Source organism: Syngnathus floridae, chromosome 7 (genome assembly GCF_059516105.1).
Source record: "Syngnathus floridae isolate MCC-2025c chromosome 7, RoL_Sflo_1.0, whole genome shotgun sequence".
NCBI lineage: Eukaryota > Metazoa > Chordata > Actinopteri > Syngnathiformes > Syngnathidae > Syngnathus > Syngnathus floridae.
Genome location: NC_142419.1, coordinates 9,807,188 through 9,830,020, shown reverse-complemented (window position 1 = coordinate 9,830,020; position 22,833 = coordinate 9,807,188). Strand labels below are relative to the sequence as shown.

General features: G+C 39.6%; 1 protein-coding gene across 3 annotated transcripts in view; it reads left to right on the top strand.

The window, feature by feature from the left end:
- The first annotated feature begins 318 nt into the window (after positions 1 to 318).
- The window catches only part of b3gat1a (beta-1,3-glucuronyltransferase 1 (glucuronosyltransferase P) a), a 56,247-nt gene continuing 33,732 nt past the window's right edge, over positions 319 to 22,833 (top strand). For all 3 annotated transcript variants that reach the window (XM_088381431.1, XM_088381432.1, XM_088381429.1), the window contains exon 1: positions 319 to 707. The gene's annotated coding sequence lies outside the window, so the exon portion shown is untranslated. The remainder of the gene's footprint in view (positions 708 to 22,833) is intronic.

Sequence of the window (22,833 nt, the reverse complement as noted above, 5' to 3'; positions counted from 1 at the left end):
TGGTCTCATTACAACGTCAGTGACAGACATAATAATACTAGAGAGGAAGGAGGTGGGATATGGGTTTTGAACCCATTTTCAACAGACGGTCTTTATGCGTTTTACCACTTGCCTTTTCCATCATCTCTTTATGCTCACATTCTCTCTACTCCCCTCTTCTCTCTACCGTCAGAGCGGCAACCCACCCTATTCTGAGGTTTTAATGGTACATGCCATTAGAAAGCCCATCTCTAGAAGGGAGGAGGAAGAGAGGTGGTCTCAGTCTCAGCTAAGAGGCTAGTTTAGTCCCCCCCAACCCAAACCACCCCCCCTTAGCATAAGCACATTCACATATGCCTTCGCACGCGTAGAGCCACCTCATTCGTCTCGATAGAGCGGTCGGCTTCAGAGTGGACCAGCCAGCCAGCAGGCAGCAGAGAGGCAGAGGGGGACAAAAGCAGAAGGGTGGGAGGAATAGAAAGAAGGGGTGCAAAGCCACTAAATAAATCACATCACCGCAAAGAAAAAGAGGAAAAGAAAGGAAACACATCCTGGGAGTTCAGAAAAAAAATCTCCTTCAAGAAGATGAGAGAATAAAAGAAAAGGATGCTCTGAATGCCGGAAGAAGAGGGACACAAAACACAGCAGGGACAAAAACAGGAATTCTCGAATGAATGGGAGTCCTGCTTGCCTGGGAATAGCAGACGCACGCTGAAGTCACTGAAAAGGTAAAGAGAAAAAGCTCCATTTATCTTCCCGTTTCCTCTGTCTGATCCGGTTCTACTTGAAAAGATGCATAGGAGCTTTGACAGACATGAGGCAATTTCCATGCTGATCAGGCGACAAGGAGGAGATTGCCATCTTTGTCCCTGGGTTGCGGTTGAGCATGACACGGGGGGGAAGAGCACGAGCGAGAGCGAGAGGGAAGCTGTGTTGCTTGCATGCTTGCTGCAAGGAAGGCTTTGGGAAGCGCTTCCGAAAAGAAGAAGGCTCTTGATGAAAAGGATGGGGCGATAATCCTTGGGATGAGCATGCTGAGATAGCAATTGTGGCGATTTGCTCTTAACTGAGCAGTTGAGGAGAGGCACATGAGGTCTGCTTATTTGGATTGTGTGATCTAAGCTGATCGATTCACAGTCCAATATCTAAAGATAGAAGTTTAATACTGTGAGAAGGCTGCACACATCGCCGGCAGTTTTCTCAAGCTCAAAACCTGACAGACCCACTTTGGCTCATGACCCAAGGGAGCAGCGAGCTACCTTTTCCTCGCTTAACAACTTGTCTGGAGAGGAAAACAAAACTAGGCGCAGGAAAAGGAGAGCTTGAGTGGGCTGTAGGATTGCCTTTCTGATATCTGCCAAGAAAGAACCTGCTTTTTTGCGATAAGATGCACTTCACAGCCTTCGACAACTTATTGTCAGCCCGTTTCTGTCGAATTAGATCATCCAGGCGGGTTCACACTGTCACGGAAAAGTACAGCGGAATCGAAAAAGTCAAATGCAATTCCGTGGTCAAACTGCTAAACATTTTTTTTATTGAAATATAATTTTAATTCACAAGTCTCCAAACTATCCATAGGTGATGATGTAAAGACAAAAGGTCAAACCATTTTTTTAATTCAAATAAAATGTCAATTTGATTCACTGAAGCCTCCAAACTATCTATAGGTGACGATGCAAAGACAAATGGTTGGTTGTCTGCATGCTGGTATGCCGTCAGCATATGCTCCAGCTCATCCGCAACCCCAAAGAGGTCGAGCCGTATCGAAATTGAATGGATGGGTTCATCTGTGTTAAAATAACCAGAGCTGATTGAATAATGCAAAAGGTGTGCCTCATGCATCTATTTCTCTCTCTCTCTCTCTCTCTCTCTCTCGCTTTTTTTTTTTTTTTTTTTTTAAACATTCCTAAAGTCTCAGAAGTGTATAAGAAGTTCACTTTCAGGTTCAAATTTAATGTTTAAGGAGTAGCCTGTAGAGCAGGTTCTTAAGGGCTAATTTGCTTCTGTCTGCACCATTACGGGTAAACCGCATGAGCGTCTCTAATATTTTAGTATCCAAATATTTATTTACCTCATCATTATGTGTAATTTTGCAGTGAGCTCAGGCATTTAGTGCCATAGGAAAAGCTTGCACAGTGTGAATATGGTGCCAAAGGTCTGAACTCCAGTTTTGAAGCCTTAGTCATGTGTCAGTATGCATCAGTCCAATTGCCTGGAAGTTCTGACTGGTCCAGTCACAGGCAGCTGACACCCAGCATGACATCAAGCACACAGGGCAAAATATGCTGCAACTTTTTTTTTTCAATTTATATGCCACAGAGACCAGCACTCACTTGGATCCTTATGAATGCAACCAAGTACATTCACTCATCATAATAATGTTAAGTTAATCTCATTTTGGAAATAATTATACACGTCCGTGTGTGATTTCAATCCACTGCTGTCACTTACACACTGTGCGATGGAATGAGTCCTACTGTGTTCTCTCCTCATTCAATCCATCCTGCGAAATAACACATCTACGAAATTTACATACTCAACTAATCCAACTGCCACTGCTTCTCATTTGTCTGATAGAGTAAGTGCATACATTTTATCTTGACTGTTCTTCTGCTCCAATAGCTTACATGCATTGAAAAGAGTCTCTGTACTATATATACTATATGTGCGCATGTGTTGCCCCCGGCTGTTTGTAACACTGGTGTCAGCGTGCTCCTGTGGTACCGCACTCTTCGACCGTGCATGAATTTAGTTCTGCTCAGTGTGCCAATGTCAGCAAATAGCATGCACATCTCACTTATGGAAGTGGACACCTTGTCATGTCATGTGTGTTCATTGCTAAAGGGCCCACAAATACATAACATGAAGCGGCAGTTATTGTACTTGCATGAGAATAGAATTGACTTGCACCACCACATGAACATGAATTAAAATTTTTTTAACAAAACAGAACTCTATGAAAAATGTAGACAATGAAACCTGGTTAGTCTATGACCTTATAGTTTCACTATGTCAAATTTAATTCAAAATTGTCAGCGTTCTTGTCATGGAATGAGTTAAATTACAGCTGTAAGAAAAGCCAGAAAAATGATATCATTTTCTATTGTGCATCTGAACAATATAATGACATAAATTATACACTGCCTCCTATGGTGCATTGCAGTTGTTACAGAGCATATTGTCATGTGTGTAGGACACACACATATGTACACACACACACATCCATATGCTCAAAGAGAGCTCATCACTGATACCTGCGCAGCATTCCACACATCATTGCACATTGTAATCACATGTATGAAGCCTGGCAAGAAGGTGGGCTCTGTGAAAATGTTCGAGGCGATACTGACGAGACTGCGAAAGTTTGAAACACTGGGCAGCATGTGGGTGCTGTGGAAGAAGCTAAAAATGCAAGCGGTGGACGCTTAAAATCTCGAAACAGAAAATAGATCCTCCTCTGCAGAGCAGGTGTTAGTTGCTTTTGTTTTACTGCTACCAAGAACAATTGCATGTAACATTGAAAACACTGTTGTGTAACAAAAATTGCCCACAACATGAACTATATGACCAGTGTGTGCAATTATGTCAAATAAGGTCAAGTCAGTCTTGTCTCTTCATTACACGAAGTGGCAAAAAGCAATGCAGTCAAATGAAAAAAGTGAAGGAATAAAATGTGTTTTCATTGACTGTTTGGTAGTGTATTGCTAAAATACAGAAAACCGATCTTACCAAAACATTTAAAAGTCGACTGGTGAGAGTATCAAGACGCTGGGAGATAACGATACCGTATAAGGATTTTAATATCTTGCTCCTCCAGTGCTATTCCAATATTGTGCCCGTGTGCTTGGAAAAGACTGGTTCACTTCCCTGTGCCAGGTTTTCGCCCTCTGAGGAGTTTGCCTGAGGTGCATCATAGCCGCTTGACCAGCAACACTGAATAATAAGAGGCAGAATTTTCCAATCTCATGCGGCAGATTAATTCATCAGTTTATTTTGCAGCAATCTTACAAAGGCTGCCATCAAGAGTGGAGGACATGACAGAAAGGGTGAAGAGTCTGAGAAGAGGAAGAAGAGTCGCACTCTACAACATCACAATCACAAGAGTGAGGTGATGCGAGTCAGATGGAAGTTAGCTTTCTCGCTCCACTGTTTTCAGCAAGCTGATAAATAATGCAAGACAAAATGTGAATACATTTTCACCTCTGCCAAGTGTGTAAAGCATGAGGCTAAAATGTGGGCTTGGATTTATTGTTAGTTGGTTAGTTAAAAGCATGACATCACATGATTGATTACTGAGAAATGTTCTTGAATGGTAGTTCTAGGCCATATGTAGAAGATGAAAGATTGTGTTTGGCATTAAAATTCTGCTTGCATTGAGGCCAAGTAGAGCAGTGATGCAAATCCAGTAGATGGAGATCCAATGGAAAAAAAAAAACTGCTGTGGCAAAGTGTGTCTACGTGTCTGCATGTGCACTTTGAAATTTCCATTTCAAACAAACACATGTATTGTTGAATTGGAAGTCTTAGCAAAAAAATACATTTTAACATTAGGTTGGATTAGGTTAAAGACGCTGATCAGGGAATAGATGATTATCATTCCTGTGATTGTTGCCAAATGAACTGAAGGGCATCTTCAACCCGTCATTATTTTTGTTTGCCGAATTGTTTGGTTTCAGTTTTTTTTTAAATATTTTTTTACACAAAAATAATTCCAGCTCGTAAAGAGAACAAATGAAATTTTATAAAAAAAAAAAATCAAGATTAATAATATATATGCATGTATCTTGCCATTGAACCTCACATTGCTATTTACAAATTCAGACACCGCCTAACAATTCATTTAAGAGCCCTCTCCCTTTATGCTTAATGATTGTTTTTTCATAATCTCATTATGTGTATTTGTACTTGGCCATGCAGCCTCAGGCAAGTGCTGCTGTCTGGGAAATAGGGAGGTAGTATTAGGGACAGCTGGCGGTGCAGTGTCACTTGTGTTCACATTCATCAGGCCTGCGAGAGATTAGGAGACAGTGGTTGGATGCTACTGGAGGCGCAGTCACATGGTCTATTAATATAAAGACACTCGCCCCCACAAACACACCCACAAAGACACATTTACTACTATGCCTTTAGGCAAAGCTAAAAACAATAAGCAAAGCTCCTCCAGCTCTCTCTCTCATACACAAACATACACACAGAGAGTGAATGAAAGCAGCAGAGACGCCTCCCTCCCCCCCACACTCCTCATCATCTCTCCCCGAATTGATTAAATTACATGAAATAAGAAGGCCAAGGAGCTTAGCCTGCAGTCGCTGTGGTCTGGTGGAGGTGTCATATCCAAGAAATACAGTGCAGACCATATAGTAGCCACTATACATTCTATCTAAGAGTGGGAAGCGGAGGTCATCAGGAGAGGAAAGAAACATTTGACATAACGACTGAGGTCAACTGGCTTTAACATTCTGCCCTTATCTTTGAGATGCAACTTAATAAACCCTTGACTCTTTCAACTCTTTTCCTCAAGCTTTGATGGCACATGATATACTAGACATCAGCATACACAAAATATAATATGTACTATTTGACCAATAATATCCATTTTGTGTAGTCTGGAGTGTTTTTTGTTTGTTTGTTCTTATTCCAAATGTGTTTTCTTGACCTGCTTGTAATTATCTGCCGATTTATCTGGAGTGACTGCAAAAAAAAATATTCAAATAGAGGTTTTGGTAGAACATATTAATCATTCACTGGCTTATTTAACTTTTTTTTCCTAACAGCTAATTCATTCATTTAATGGCATTCACCACAGCAGCTTCCATGTGAAGCACATTATCTAATTGTAGAAGGAAAACTAAAAGTGGCTAAAGTATAATCGCAATGAAATAATAGAAATAATAGGTTTTTTAATTTGTTTTGTTTTGTGGACGTTTCTTTGTGAATATCAGTGGCACACAGCATGCTTGTTTTTGGTTGTCTGCATGATAAACATCTGTCCTTCAAGGGACAGCTCCACTAATGAGTTGGAGATTAGGTATGCGCAAGGACAGACACCACACAACAACAAAAACAGCCCTACTTTTGCAACACAGGCAAGCTCTCAATTGTCTTCCTAAGATGGTTGAGCCTTTGTTGTAAATCCCCCAGTTTCAATGAAAACACAATGTTTCTAAATCCCGATGTCATGAACCAGCCATCTAACGAGCATGCTGGAGCGTAAGGCCACATTTGCTCATTAACGACCTCAAGTCTTTAGTAATTGGGTGTAATGTTGTGGGATTTGTTTGTATTTTCACACGCCCAACATGTTTTTGCTTCTACACCACTGCACACGTGACTGTGTACCTATAACGGCCTCGATAATAAGACGGCGGAAGCATCTTCTGATTTAATCGTATGACCCTGACTGATCACGTTGCCTGCCGGAATAATAAAGGTGCTAAATAATTAATCTGGCTAAGATGCTGTGTTGCATGCATTTAATTGTGCATAGAGCCTCTCAACTAATTTATTGTATTGTTTCAACCTTTACAGGATGGTGACAGTGACGCAGATTCAGTGGAAAGATACAAATGTCAATTTTGTCCGTCTACGCTTTGACTCAGAGTTAATGAATTTTCTTCAACCTACCACACACAATTCATGAGAAGGCTTATTGATTTTGAGCCATATGTGACACGAGATAGCCATTGGCCAGTCAAACAATCGGTAGATGTTTCTTGTTGACCTATTCTTCACAAATCCTACGTGATAATTTTCAAATCTTGTCAGAGTGAGAATCCTATTGATTTCCAATTATGTCTGCTTGAGATGTATTGCACTCGTTGTAGCTTCTAATTAGTCAGTGATCACTTTTTTTCATTGTGATTAATCAGAGGAACAACATACTCATGGATCACTGAGCTTCAATGTAGCATCCTCTTTTTTCTGATTTACAAGATGTAGATCAGTCAGCGTTCCTAATCTACACTGTGAAAATATAGTTAACACCATGACAGGTTTTTATTTATCGATGCTGAATGAGCGGCACTCTTTTTTTTTGCAATTATCTCTGCTAAACAGTGTGAAATAGGATTGGGCTTGAAAGGTTTGTCTGATATTCCTCTAAGTGTAAAATTAATAAAATGAATGTTGGTTTGCAGAATTATTTGACTGAATGAGCTGGACATGTAATCAATCAAAGTATGAAACGTTAACAAAGGTGGAAAAAAGCCAATTAAAGTAACAAGCCATAGTTTGCCTGTTTTTTATTTGACACGTAATATTTCTAAAAACTCTTTTGCAGCCTCTTGGCTGGCTCTGGCAGTGATGCGCAGTTACTTGTAAACAGGTATGAAAGAAAAGGTAGAATTTAATATCGAAAAAAAATGCATGTATGCATCACTGAGCTGTCAGGCAGTGTCAGTGTCAGCACGATTGTTTTTCATATTGCTTGCATGGCATTTCATGTGCGCTAGGCACCAATTACCTTACTTGCTCAAGTGTCGCATGTGAGAGTCAGACAAATGCAATATACACGTGTCACCTGTTTCCTTGGTGAATGCCAACAAACTCTGAAAATACATCGTTAAAACGTGGACAGAACCCTGCCTAGTCCGATTTTTATCCTTCCCCGGGTTTTCTCTTCATGTGGAAAATTTTATTCGACAAACTCCCACTGCATCCAGAAGGGAGAGAGTTTTTTGTTGTTGGAGCAGGTTGCGTGCATGCCTGTGTGTGTCTTTTCTCAAGATCCAACACGGACAAGGTGACACGGTTGATGCTGGTTGCACAACACATTTGTCTCAGTTTGTTTCAGGCGTCACTTGGTAGCCCCCCCTCTCAAAAAATACCTCAAAGCGAAACTAACCCATCCGTGTCCATTTGCTGCCTTATGAAAAATAACATGAAACAGAGAAATTCAATTAAGGGCTGCAACATTCTCAGGTTCATTTCATATGAAGGAGTAACAAGATAGGGAGCTTTGACTGCGTCCTACTTTTATATTGTATCTTAAAGCTAGACTATGCCATGAATTGACCATGTTTTCAAACTGATTAAATCATTGTTATGGTGGTGAATAATACCGATGGACCATTTACAGTTAGGTTCTATTCATGCTTTCATGATTGGACACAAGGAGTAAATTAAAAGGAGCCCATGAGCAAAATTGTAAAATAAAAAAAGGGGCCAATTACTCCTGAAAGCTAATTCAATTCTAAATATGTTGGTATTGTGGGCTGCCACTTGATGCCTTTTGGGCATAATCTGCTTGTTTAAAAAGGAAAATATTGAAATGTTATTAGTAGACAAAGACAATAGCGATAGTTCTAATCAATCTAATGCACTGTGGCTATGCTATTTTTAGCATTATTATCATCGTTTGTGCTGTCTGGTGACGCATCTGTGTGATGTGGTGGTGCGTGTGAAGTGCTGCACAGGGATCAAAGTGGCTCTGTGAATTTGGCAAATACAATATTTGCTGCTTGGCCTAAGGCAGGCACATGTGTGTGTCTGTATGTGTCTGTTTCAACATCAGTGACCTGTGGTCCTGATGTGACACATTGGCACGGTTGTCCAGTAGCCATCAAGCCAATTCGTGATCAAAAATATTGTCAATTCCATTTACATAGGGCTTGGGGAGGGAATATTAGTTTGGGAAGACACAAGGAAAAGTCACTTATAAACAATGAACATCTCATTATCTACTCCTGCTTGAGCTGGAGTTCGTTGATTCAGAAATTATGTGTCACTATGAAGTGTGCCTGACTGCATTGTGTGCACAATTTTGCACTTCCTTACGCCAAACGTCTCACGGATGTTGCGACGGGATCATTTAAACGGCAAGAGGCTCGCTTCATTGACATTCAGCCGAGCGTGCAGCCTCACCGCTGAAGATAACTGTAGACTGTGCAATGTTCCAACAGCAAGTTGCACGTTAATGCGCGGCAGGTTGCAGGCTCGAAACAAATGCCCTTGTGTCATTGATTACACACTACAAGCTAATGAGATAAACAGAGGCTGAATTGATTCAGTCGGAGAGGGGCACATGTAGACGTCTGTATGCGTGGACACTTCCATACAGAGAAGAGCTTCAACAATCTGCACTTTTGGCCGAGAAAAGCGCCGTCTCCACCCACTCCAATTCTCACTATGGAATATGAACTGCTTAGCAATGACAGCGTAAGCCGCATCTTCAATCAAGTCAAGCTTCATTGAAGGCAGCCTTCTGGAATAATTTGCTCAAAGAAGTGATCTTGATGAAAGCACGCATTGATGCATTGGTCAATTATGGCCACTGTAGTCATTGGATCACTGATAAAAGTGTTATTCTCTGTATTGTCAATTTTTTTTTTACTATTATTGTTTTGGCAGCAACATTGCTCAAATGGGTATGAGCTGTTGTTCCATATATTTATTCATGGCTCCCATTTCTTTAATGTATGACATTTCTGCACGTTCATAGGGCAAAATTGACATATATGTTACTGGTCAGGTACAGCTGTGCAAAAGTTGTCATTTCTATGGTGCCATTAATTATTGAACAGTGCTATATATGAAATAAGAGAGTTTTTCAATGTCACAAGTCCTCTTGTTGCCAAAGTTGTCCTACAAATGAGCAAATTTGTTATACAGTAGAAGATGTTTGCACACTGAAAATGTTTTGTTGACTTCACTCAATTTTAATTTGTTAAGTGGTTTCATGAAATAAAATAATATGGAGCAAAATAGATAATTATAAACATGTACTTAAACCTAAAAACTGATCATGTTTTGTAATGATTATCACTACCGGTTGACAGAACTGCACTTCAATACATGTATTTACACTTTAGACCATATCTCACCCACATTCACTTTGTATGGTAAGACTCATGAAACCACCAAAACAAAAAATAGATGTCTTTACAATGTTTCTGTGAACCGAGTGCTCGTCAACCTGAATAATCGAGTCAAAGAAACAGGGTGGAACAATGAATTACGGTGGTTTCAAAATAAATATTAATGGTGCTTTGTTTACAGTATACAGTACATGTACTCCGTCTCTCAACCAAAGTCAATTGGGATTCGCTCAAGCTCACCTTTGACCCTAATAAGGCTAATAAGCGAAATAGAAAATGTATGATTTATGATTCAGTTTGCCATTGTAACTTTTAGCACGAGAGGTCAAATGCAGCAATATTTAATTGTTCCGCAAGAAAGCTTGAGGTTAACAAATGTCATTCTCATTGGTTGTCAAATTCCTTTCAATTAAAATGTGTTTGTTGACCTAAAGCCTGTCCCAAGGCACATTCACACCTAGAGAAAATCGAGAGACCAATTTAGAAGGCTAGGCAGACATGCTAACTACCACTTCACGAAGCTGCACGTGCATGACATTTAATGATATAAAGTATTGCCTATTCAAAATGTTGCTGATCTCATCGAAATGAAATGAATGAAATCAGTGAGAGGTTGACAAATGACAGGGATTTTGTTCAAGTTTGAGGTTTTTGTATTTAGTGACAAAATAAATCATGACAAGACAGATATTGGCAGCTTTTGTCATTTTCAATTGTGATGGAATGGCCCACAGCGATGGATAATAGCTTTTTTGAACATGCAGAAGTCAAAGGCAAAATGGCCAAAGGCTTTATTACAGCATGTCAAAAGGGAAGGTTGGGGGTTAGTAACGGGAAAAAAATCAATACAGGTCTAACCACGTCGTGGTGCAAATGAAAAGCATGCATGCCAGGATAATGGATATGGATTTGTGGGTGTGTGGCTCGTGATGAATCGCCATGTAGAACTTCAATTTTGATATATCATGCTGCAAAGTGCATCAAGCATTTGTGACTGTCAGTGAGGTGTTCTCACTTTCAAGGACTCACAAACGCGTCTTAAAGTGTGAGAAAAGCAAGCAAAGGTGTGTGCGAAAAGAATAAATGAAGACAAGAGATTGGAGACATTAGCGACATAGCAGCACCACGTCAGTATTTGTGTTAGCCACAAACACAGGTGGTGAAAAACTCAGAAAGGTCATTGTTAGCACAATGCTTTGGGTGCATATCACATAGTCACACAATGACTTTACATTCTTGTTTTTATTCACCGGACTGTTTAAAGTCAGAAGTGTTAGATTCATCCAATTTTGCACCTTCCTTGCTTGAGGGTTTACAGGTTTCCCTCCTCATCCAAAAAGAGTTTTTTTTTTCTTATTTGGCAGCAGTAATTGTACTACCTACTTTATTGAATCTTTTCTCAGGTTATTTGCTTTTGTTTCCTACTCACAAAAAAATGGCTGGAACACAGAATGAAAATAATAGCTGAGCTCAAGGCCCCGTGTTTTGTTCATGGGTGGCTCCCTCATTAAGAATACAATAAACAAGGTAGTCTGTCTGTCTATGTATTTATCGCTCTCTTCTAAGAGGAGATAAAACAAATCATTTTGAATCATTAGATATCTCAACTAACATGACATCAGTCTTCATTAAGAACAAACAGAAAACATCTATGACAGCATGTATTTCATTTGACAGTTAATTTTCTTAAGCAAGGTGTGTCAGACAGTCAAGTATAAGTATATAAGTATGTTATGACATCAGACAAATTAATCAATCACAGACCAATCTCATCCCGAATTACAGTAAATACGATATACCACAGCCAAATGCCGTTCTATGCATAAAGTATAAAATTCTGATAAGCAAGTGGTGTGATAGGGTGTTATTTGAAAAAGAATCTCATACTGTTCATGCTACTTAATCCAAACAAACTGTGACACTCAACGACAGGAGAGTTTGATCAAAAATCTGCCGGGGAGAAAAAATATTTTACAACGGTGCAGCTTAGCAAATATAGCATGTAATTAAATGGAAATTTGGACTACTTTAGAATCTATTGCAATGAGCTGTTTTTCAAAACAAAACAAAAAAAAACAGTGGAAAATTACGGCATTACAAACACTCGGTTTTAGCGTGTAAGGACTATTAAGATAAAAACACAAACACAAAATACATGACTGCCTTACACATATTTTTCTAACTTGTTAAACAAGTGTAAAAAAAAGCTAACCACTGCATATATGTAAAGGAGGAATTCTACATTTGCATGAGTCAGAGACACAGCCTGCCTTTCATGCAGTGTCTGCATTTTTCCATAATTCTTCTATTATTTTTATAGTTTTTTTTATTATTGTTTTTTATTATTTCTATTCCAGTAATATACAAAAACATACTGAATAGCAGCAACTGAATAAATAAATGAAGAATATGGTAGGTTTGTCAACAGCTAACAGACTGAGATGAGTACTGTGGACTGTAAAAAAAAACAAAAACACTCCATTCAGTCTTTCTTCTTCTTTCTTATTTTTTCAGTCTTTATCAAGAAAATGCAGACATGTGCTTGCAGACCGTAAGATGCTTCATATTCTGACTCCTTCTGCACATGATTCATTTCTGCCTGAAGGTGTTGTGCTTTGATTCGGGGCACAGCTGTTGCAGGGCACCCCCCTGCACCATCGTGCCACCAGTTGGAAGCCATTTGTTAACATGCAGGTGTTTTCTCACCTTCTCATAGCTAACCTGATGCCACAAAGTCAAAGGGGCCAAAGTATTGCTGTTAATTGAAGTGTGTGGGGTGGGGGGCATGCAGAAGACAGAGCAATAGGATCCAGAACATCCCGTGATAGCAAAGCTTATCTGGGGATCAACCTATACCTGTAGGTGAATTCAATGTCACACAACTTTGATGGATATGGTTGATTCCTCTGCCTCATTGGGGAGATAGAGGACAAGATGCTATCTAATCCCATTGGAGGTGAAATACACAGCTAATAAGATGCGCGCAATCCTAAATAAAGCATGTGGACTTTGGAACTGAGTGGCTTGCATGAATATATAACAAGTTGAGGGGGAAAAAAACATTTTCAAAGGATTTTTAATAGACGGACGCAATGTATTCTGTAGCTTATTATGTAAAAATGAAGTTGCCTCTGAAGGCATTGAATGGATCATAACCGGACTGTTCTGGTTGTGCCTCTCATCTGAGCAGGCTTCATCAGAACATGCAACAAGGCTTAGCTCGGACTGCATCAGCCTCAGGCCGAGCCTTTGATTCTGTCCAATGAAGAATGCTGAAATCATGCAAAATATTGAACAAAATTTTAGAGGTATATTTTTGCCAAACACAGGTCATTTTCAAAGCAGTCAAGGACGATAGCGGCTTTAAAACAAAACAGCAACAAAAACAACACACTAAAAACTAAAAGGCATAATCACAAGGCTTTAGTTTTCAGAAATGAAGTCTCTCTCTAAAGTCATGTCAAGCAGTCCTAAAGTTACAAGTCCACATTGTTGCTGTGACAATTGTTCAAAGATCAGAATCGAGTCTGATGGAATATTGTGTATTTGTCTCGGCATTTTCTGTATAAAATCTCTTCAAAACGATAACTGTCGTTACCATGGAGGACAAACAATGCTGTTATGAAAAAGGACTCTGGACACAGTATGCTCTCGATCGCGGCCTGCACTTGTGCTCTTGATGTACAAGTGCACGGGAAGAATTGAGTGCATTTTTTTTTAGCCTCATTAACTACAGAAAAAAACACTACAGCGTGGCTTAGCTGATGAGCTAGCCTATATAGAGATACCTCACTTAAGTAATGTGCGGCCTTTGTTGGCAAGCTCATTACATCAAAACCATATTTGGTAACTTGAGCTAAGTCAATAGACAAGGTTGCAGATGGATAGAAATCATCTTGATTTTCAAACGTATTGGCATAATGTTGGCCCAATCCGAAAAAGCTTTTTTCTTTTTATTCTGCATGCATAATTGATACCCTGCGCCATTAGGGGGAAAATGCTGTTTTCAAACATATTTGCCAATACGTTCCAACGTACATTTAAATGTACTTGCAAATATGTTTGTACGACATTGCCAAGTCATACTGTAAATGTTACTCCACATTAACAGTTCCATAATTACGGACATATATGGAGTTAAAACACTAGCTCTCTCTATCATTAGCTCTGATGCTGATGTTACATCATAGTTGAAACACATCTGGATGGTCCGCAGTCCATCCAGTAACAGTTTTGAGACTTGAGTGGCGTGTATGTACAGAAGATGATTGATGGCCATGTAAGAAGCGAGGCACCATGCTCCATTCATCAGGACCAGACAAGCTCTTCAGGCCTGTTGGCCTTACTGACAAATGACCCTCCAAAGCACCCCTGCAAGAAGTGTCCCCTGTAAGAAGAAATGTCTGTAAGAAGTTCCAGCTTGCCCGTAAAAGGACAGCGACCTCTTGAATGTGACTAGAGGTGTCCAAAATGGACACTTATTCCGCCCAAAGTCCATAAAACACCTCTGAACTTTTTGTCTTCAGCAACAGATTGCGTGACAAATGGCTCTTGGTGCTTTCAAGCGGGTTCAATAATGACTCAAAATTGGCTCTTAAAGGTGTGCGCTGGAACTTAGATGGACGCGGCACAGAGAACCCACGGCCACGTAAATCACTTTTTGTATTTGCAACGGTGAAAAGAGGAGGCGGCTGCCTGGAAAGAGAAGGCTTTGCTGGAAGTAGGATGAAGCGAGAGGAGGAGGAAAAGAGAAATAACGTGCTAAACGGAATGCAACGATCAAGCAAGGCAATAATGCAGATGCCTGCGCAAGCACCATGAATGATGATTACCTTTCCAAATGTGCTAATTGTGTGGGAGCAGTACTTGCTTATTTTAAAGCCTTGCTCCAAAATCATCTCTTTATATAGTCCAAACTGATGTAGTCTCAAATGAATTAACCTTAAAAACACTCCTCCAAGCCTCTTTTAGATCATACTAAACATCATTGCTTATTTTACTGGCAAGTCGTAATGGGCATGCATTCAGCAGTCTGAAATTAAGCTTTCATCCATATATAAAGCTGTGACTGTTTAAAGGACAAGCAAAACTGGTGACTGGTTCTAATATATGTACTGGTCACTCAGTAGATGTATGATGCACTAAGAAAGACTTTATAATACATCTACGTACTTCATAGTTGCGGGAGGAAAACACTTTATCAGTTTCTACTTTGTATTCCATATTTTATTTAAGGGCACCTTGTCTGTGATTGATGAGGGGAGCAGTGTGTTTATTTGTCACCATTATAGCCAGAGCCGTTGTGATGACTCTCATCATTCATACTTGCAATCCAATTGCATTTGATGTTTCAAAAACATGTAGTATATTCAAAATATCTATTTAAAATATTCAGGTGTCATAGTATTTACGTGTTCACGGTGTGTGTTGCTGAGTGGCTAGTGTCTTAAAGCGATCCCAGCTGTCTTTCAGGACTAAGAGACTAAATCCTTCAATCAAAATGGTGATGACATTATTTACAGACTGTTAGATTAGGCCTCAGATAAAAGTCCTGGGTGGAACTTTTCAATTTGTGCCATGACCCGGATTGCTACTTTAACTTTATAATCACTTTAAATATGTCCCTTCATCGAATGTGATCAATGTGTTGTATTCAAAGACTTAGTTGTGAAGACTCGGGACAAAAGTGAAGAAGTTCAGAGATGGGTTTACTAGTATTTATTGAGTCTTTGTTTGTGATGCAGACTAGACTGTGCTGTTAGAATACTAATTACTAAATACTAATACTAGTTGTTGTATATCTAACTAGTAATTCTATGCACATTTCTTTATTGTTTTTGATTCAAGGTTATCAACCTAACATATGTAAATCTTGTGTAAATAGTCAAAGTGTGAAATAAAGCCCAATACATCTATTCGAGCTGAGTTGATAAATGATTCTCCATGAACGTCTCAGTATTTTTAAATTCAGGTAGATTGAAATCAGAAAATGACTCGAGAAACATTCTAATACCGCATCCTTTTGGAAGTGCACAACATGCACCCCAACAGGCGATCCATCTGGGATCGTTTTTTTCCCCCTGGTTATTACTTCTACTACGCAGTACCGCCATAGTCTGTCTTTCTACGAGGGCCGTTATTCAGCGCTGTCAAACATGCATCTCTCGGCTCATAAAGGACGAGCTGATCCGCCTCCATTAATAAGTCGAGCAGACAGGACACACTAAGACATACTCAAGGACATGCACGCACACCCACCCATGCACAAACACCCACATTCAGCATGCACATACACTCACATATGTACACACACACACACACACACACACACACACACACACACACACACACACACTTACAATGTGCGCTTAATTATGAACTGACTTTGACTGTGACTTTCATTTGCGGCTTAAACCAAGCGTGGCCCAAATGTAGAGGAATCCATAAAAGTCTTCCCCGGATAATTCTTATCGCCAGTGGCTTGCTTGCATGTCTCGTATCTTGTTTGGTTTTGATGTTTGCTTATGTTATGGATTTTTATTGTCTGCTCAGGGTGGTGAATAATCACTGAGGATCTCTGCTTCCTTTGATGCAACTTTGGCTTTGTTTACTGAGACATTATAGTTTAATTGTACTGTGTGCGGAAAGCAATGCAGCCTCCTATGGAAAGTCATTGCGTGGTTTGATTTAATTGGGTTCTTGGCTCAGGTTTCTTTCAAATTTATTGTTATTTACAGTAATTGAGTTACAGAAGCAAACACTAAAAGTACGATTTTACTGTGCTCAAATAGCATATTTATTTTTGTGTTTCGCAAAAGCATGCTAACTACTCCTTTTTGAAAAAGTATGCTTTTCCATTTTTATAAAACAACTTTGAGTGACAGTATATTTCTGTAAATACCATGCTGTTTCCTCTCATCTTGAAATGATGACTAGATTTAGTTTTAGTTTTTTTTTTTTTATAGTAGTAGTTAACTTCTCTTCACATACATACCAGGCCAAAGTGTTTATGATGAGTGGGAAAAAAATAGTTACTTCTCTTTGTGGGTTTTATTTCAATTAATAAAACACATTTGTATTGCAGTCTAGTGTTTTGAAAGAAATATATACAGAACTTTTTAACGAGAGTATTGTCATTTTACACACATGCACACTTAAACGTACACACACGAACCCACCATTGTCAGCTTTACATTTGAGTGATTCCCAATTATTTTGTTTATTTGCCTGCAACACTCTCTTAATTTTACTTATGTTATTATGCACCCTCACAGAAATTGTGTTAGCTCATGTTGTTTTTCCCTTCACTTGCACTCAAGACATTTTAGAGACATATAACTGGAGTTGACCGCTCCAATTCACACAGGAATAGGGACAGGCCTAATCACCAAAAATCACATATAATTAACGCTCTCTTTTAAAGTTATTATACATGCCTGCATTTATATTTTAGACCAGGGTGGACAGTCAATATTGCATGCAAAATATTAAAATGTAAAGGAAAAAGCATTGCACATAATGTAAGTATCACAGTATTTGATTGGAGGAGCAAATCTCATCTAATGACTGCATTTTCCACTTAAAAAAAAATGGTTTCATCATCAATTGGCCACCAGAGACTCTCAGTCTTCATAAGTAGGCGAGCAGGTAATCTTGCTATTAAATGAGACTACTGAACAAGATGGATGAAAACGCTGGTTCCTCTTGCCATTTGTCTCCCTTCTCATCTGACCTGTCAGTTGGCATCCTTCCGGGGATAAATGCGTGCGGTTGAAGTCGCAGGTGTCCGCGCTTGAGTCGAGCGCAGGAAGCCGTTTACCTGCTTTTGCACCTGCGTGTTGTTGTAGCTGAGCAAACATCGAATTAAAAGAGATACACAACAACACGCTGCTTGCACAGCTGTGTGTCACAAAGCACCGTGAGGGAAAAGTTAACGATGACTTTATCTAATACGCTCTAACACCGATCTAACAAGAACATACATGTTCTTCCTAATGCCTCCCTACACTCTGTAAGATTACTTAAGCTCCTTGTTATATGGGCAGTAGAGCCCGTCACTCCCCCCCAAGCCTTTGTAATTACGTATTCTTGGAGTGTGGCTGATATGATTGGGCTCTAAGGCAAGAAATGTATTACCTTTTTTCAGGAAGTCAAGGAGGAAACCCTAGGGAGTGGCATTTGATTGCCACATGCTCACAATTTATTTGATGCATATGGAAAAGCTATTTCATCCTATTCTTGATTTCACCTGTGGGTCGCATGCATGGTTGGACTTTCATAGCTTATTGGTCATATGATCTGAAGTTGTGGAAGGGACTGTCTGATATTTGATTCAAAGCAGATAGTTTATAGTGTGTAACGTATTTTCCGGACTATAAGGCGCACCTCAAAACCTAGAATCTTCTCAAAAGCCGACAGTGCGCCTTAAAGTCTGGACCGCCTTATATATGGACCAAATTCCTAAATTTAAACTGGCCCGAATCATTGTGTCATGAAATCAATCATAAGTGGCCCACTGAAGACTATGAATCATGAATCAAAAAGACTATGGATTATTATTTTGTGATTATGAAGTAATTTGTTGCATCTGAAGTTGAAATAAAAAAGACAAAATGGAGAATGATTTGATTTGGATTGAAAATCTGACATGATGCATTAATGGTGCACCTTATAGTCCGGTGCACCTTATATAAGGACGAAGTTTTAAAATGGGCCATTCATTGAAAGTGCGCCTTATAGTCTGGTGCACCTTATAGTCCGGAAAATACGGTACATATGAATACATCATCATCAAGTGACTAATAGTCCATAAAAAGAACGGACATGTTCCCCTCACCCAGATGTTAAAATAGTAGCTCATAAAACATTCAATGTACACTTAAGCGTCAACATGTCATTCTCTTCAAGTTAAGCTACGCTCAGCTTCCTGTGTTGCTTGTTGACACATTTAGCATTCCCCCGGTGTAATGTTGTCCACTTAACATGATCGACAAAGTGCAAACACAAGTATTTCCTGGCCCTGGATCTCTATTCTAGCTAATCCCAAAGGGTATTTGATGCACAGAGTTTAGGGATCGGAAGTTCTTCCACTTCAAATTCACCCGAGCATGAAGTTATGGAATTTGCTTTGCTTTGTTCAGAGCTTTCCCAGAAATGTCCCACAAAATCGACAGCCTTCAGTTATCCATTTTGTCAGGCTCCATGGATAGGGTAGAAGATGATCAAGATTGCTATGACCTATACATCAGAATATTGAGTGCTTGTTTTCCCAAGCTAATGCAGTACAGTGGGTTTTGTAATTTTGAAGAAACAATTTATCAGCCCCCCACACATTACCAGAGTAACGCATAGCATAGACCAGTCATAAAACAGGAGATTGCTGTCACATATAAGACACAGCCATTACTTGTAATACATTCCTACAGTTCCTTAACTATAGCTGTCGGATACGGTAATATCACGTTTTCTTTTCTTGACAATGACTTCACAATTTTCCGAGACCTCCATGTTTTAGTTGGAAAGACAATAAATCAATTGGGCAGCACACTATGAAAAATGTATTAGATGTGCGCACTTAGAGTCTTGTAATGAAGCTTCCTTTAATGATAGTTACCTTCAACGTTTATGTTTCATCAGCTAGAGACGAAAAATAATGGCCACTGTAAGTAAAATCAATACTCCTGTCACATCAACTCAGTGGAGTAGGTCTATTTAGAAAGTGACTGCAGAGTTCCAAGCACAAGCAAAAGTTATGATCTATTAATGTACCAGCGCATACACCGCAGTGTTATTCTTGTGCAGCTCTGCGGAAATTCTGTACCAGGATAACGGGGATTGCCTGGAAAACCACAACCTTCCCCTGTCCTCTGTTATTCGCTGCTTCGGATAGATAAGCAGGTATAACATCCCTAAGTTGATTATCCAAGACGATTAACTGAACACCTTGAATATGATCTTAATTAACTGGAGTTAATTAGGACATGAGAATATTCTGCATGTTGTGACATACACTGGACGGTAGAGTCCCAATACCAAGAGCCTGTTATGGCAGTGGGCAAATTCTGAGATGTGGAAACTTGGCAGTCACAGTGACTAAATGAATCATTGCAGCTTCACTATAACAGTCACAAAAGCTGCCCTGCTGACAAAAGGCCCCATCCTGATTCAGCAATAACAGCCAGTTGAAACAATTTGTCAATATGGTGTGCATTTATGTGTACTCAGCTGTTGTAATGGACTTTTGAAAAATGCCTGTGCAAGGAAAAGTCTTTTGGTTTCACTACTGGTACAATGCAATTTATTGTGTTTTATCCTCCACTGATTAAAACAACAGTATCTAGTATATTGATCTATAAAATATTAATTGAAACAATATACGTGTTTGCTATTGCCATTCCAGCCCTGTATCATCAACATAAGTGGTGTATTATTTTGGTAGATGAGCCACTTTGACTGGCCATGACTGAAGTTGACTGAGCTCTCCCATAGTGGCGCAGCCTTCCCTCTCGCACATATGCCAACCTGCATATGCCTAACCCATCTCCACGCAGATCGACACTACGCGTTCCTCAAGATTTGCATTGCTTATGAAAACAATTTGTGGTTAACATCAGCTCTTTATACGGTGCACATTATGTATGTACAATGCATGTCACGTGCATGTTTGTAGTGAGCGTGACTTTGATCAGAGATGTGAGGTATTAGAGAGGAGTCAACTGAGGCTATTCTCATCTTGCTGGCAGCATGAAAACTGCAAACTCCACCCTTAACTGAATATTTAACCAACAGAATACAACTACATGGGAACTAATTGACAGGAAAAAAGTAAAAAGACTAGTTTGCGTGTATATTTTTATTGTTTACAGTGTTGTGAAGAACCACAAAGTTGAAGTAATTGCTGTGCTGTGCTCCGGCTGCCTTCAGACAAGTTCCCCATCATACAGTTAATTCAGCAAGTGAAGAGAGAGCAGGGCAGGGTAAATAAAAACAGCTCAGGATTTAACCTGTGCCACGATGTTCTTACACACCGCCAGGCACAGCTGCTCCATGTCACCATGGAGACCGGAACTTAAAACAGCGTGAAGGTGGAAAAAAGACCCTATTCCCCCTGAATAGCACTCGGCCAGTAGACTGCATATCGGCCAAATTATCATCAGTCTCATGCTATTTAATTGTTTCTGTGAACGGCATGAGCGATGACACCGTGTACTTCACCGACACATGGAAGGACAATAGCAAGAGTATTGTTGGCAAATGTTTCCAATTAATCACCTGTGTGATAATTAGCCTTCACCTTTTTCTTTATTGTTTAATGTGAGTGTGATGAAAGGTTAATGTTATATCTAACACTATAGTTGAGAATCAGTAAAAGAGCTAATTATGATTCTCTGGGTTAGATGCATGATTCTTCTTGTGTGAAAAAAAAAATCTGTGCTGTGCTTTTATTAAGCCATTGGGGATCTTTGGAGGTAGGTCGCCCACTTCCACTACCCTGCGGATCGATCACGTTGTAATTTCCATCCCTCCCTCCTCGAAAGCCAATCCACCACAGCAACTCCAATTACACTTGATGGGCCACATCTTTCTATCTAAAGGTGTCAGAGCCATTCGACACTTTTTAGAGGCGCAAAGTAGATGGAGACTAGTGAGGCTTGGGGGTGAGGAATATGGAGACCTAGCTTGTCTATTGAACGTTAACAAGACGGATGCTGAACCAAGACCGACTTGTGAATTATTAATATGAACAATTAGACACGAATAAAGCATTTACTCACCCACTGACAATCCTTAATTAATCATACAGTCATACTTGAAGGCACATGACGATTCCTAACCTCACCAAAACAATGAATGTCAAATAATTGTCAGATACAGTGGTAAAGCTATAAGAGAGCAAAAGTCACGTTTACATGCTACACCACATGCAGACTCATCACAACATCTGCACAATCTAATTCAGATGTCCCCAACATGGTGGTCGCGGGCTGAAGGTATCCTCGAAGGACCACATGAGTAGCCTGTGCCCCTGTTCTAAAAGTAGCTTATAGTAATGGGAGACTGACATCATTTGAATGTTGTGAAAGCTATTATTTGAACATGTACCGTATATTCCGGACTAGTTGCAGTTTCTTTCATAGTTTGGCCGGGGGTGCGAACTATCCTCAGGAGCGACTAAACTACACACACACTAAACCACAAGTGGCAGCTCTAGACCTGTGGAATAATTGGAACTGCAACTGACGATGCGCTGCATCTCCTATGTCCAGAGTTCGTGGAGTTGTTTAAAAGTGACACAGAGGATGAAGATTTCATTAGAGTTAGTGATTTGGAGTGACATGGATGGTTTGGTAAACTTGTTAACATGTTGTTTATGCTGTAGTTATTTGAATAACTCTTAATATGTTATGTTAGCATACCAGGCATGTTCTCAGTTCGTTGAATTATGTGTCATACAACGTTAGCATACCGTACAGTTATTCAGCCTGTTGTTGCCTCTTTTCTATTTTTATTTTGAATTGCCTTTCAAGATGACATGTCGGTTCTTAGTGTTGGATTTTATCGAATAAATGTCCCCAAAAAATGCGACTTATACTCCAGTGTGACTTATATATGTCTTTTTCTTCTTTATTATGCATTTTATGGTTGGTGCGACTTGTACTCTGAAGCGACTTATAGTCCGTAAAAATACGGTAAACATTTTCTCAATGATCTGGTTATAGTAATTTTAACTCCTCGAGATGCGACTCTGTTCACACTTTCGCAAAACCCTTTCTTGAAACCTACAGTACAATATACAGCAGTCAAGAAAGAAATGGTTCAGAAAGCAAATTTGAAGCTTTATTTTCCCATCACTACTTTTCAGTATTTGACGTGTGGTGTTTGTTCCCTTATCCTTCAGTCCTGTAATGAGGTTTTTTTTTTTTTTTTTACACTTTTGGGTCACCTTAAAAGTGTGCCAAAGAAGTACAAATATGCATGTGACATCACTGGGGGTGTTAAAATGTGTGTGTGTATTACAGTGAAATTTTCCCTCAAGCAC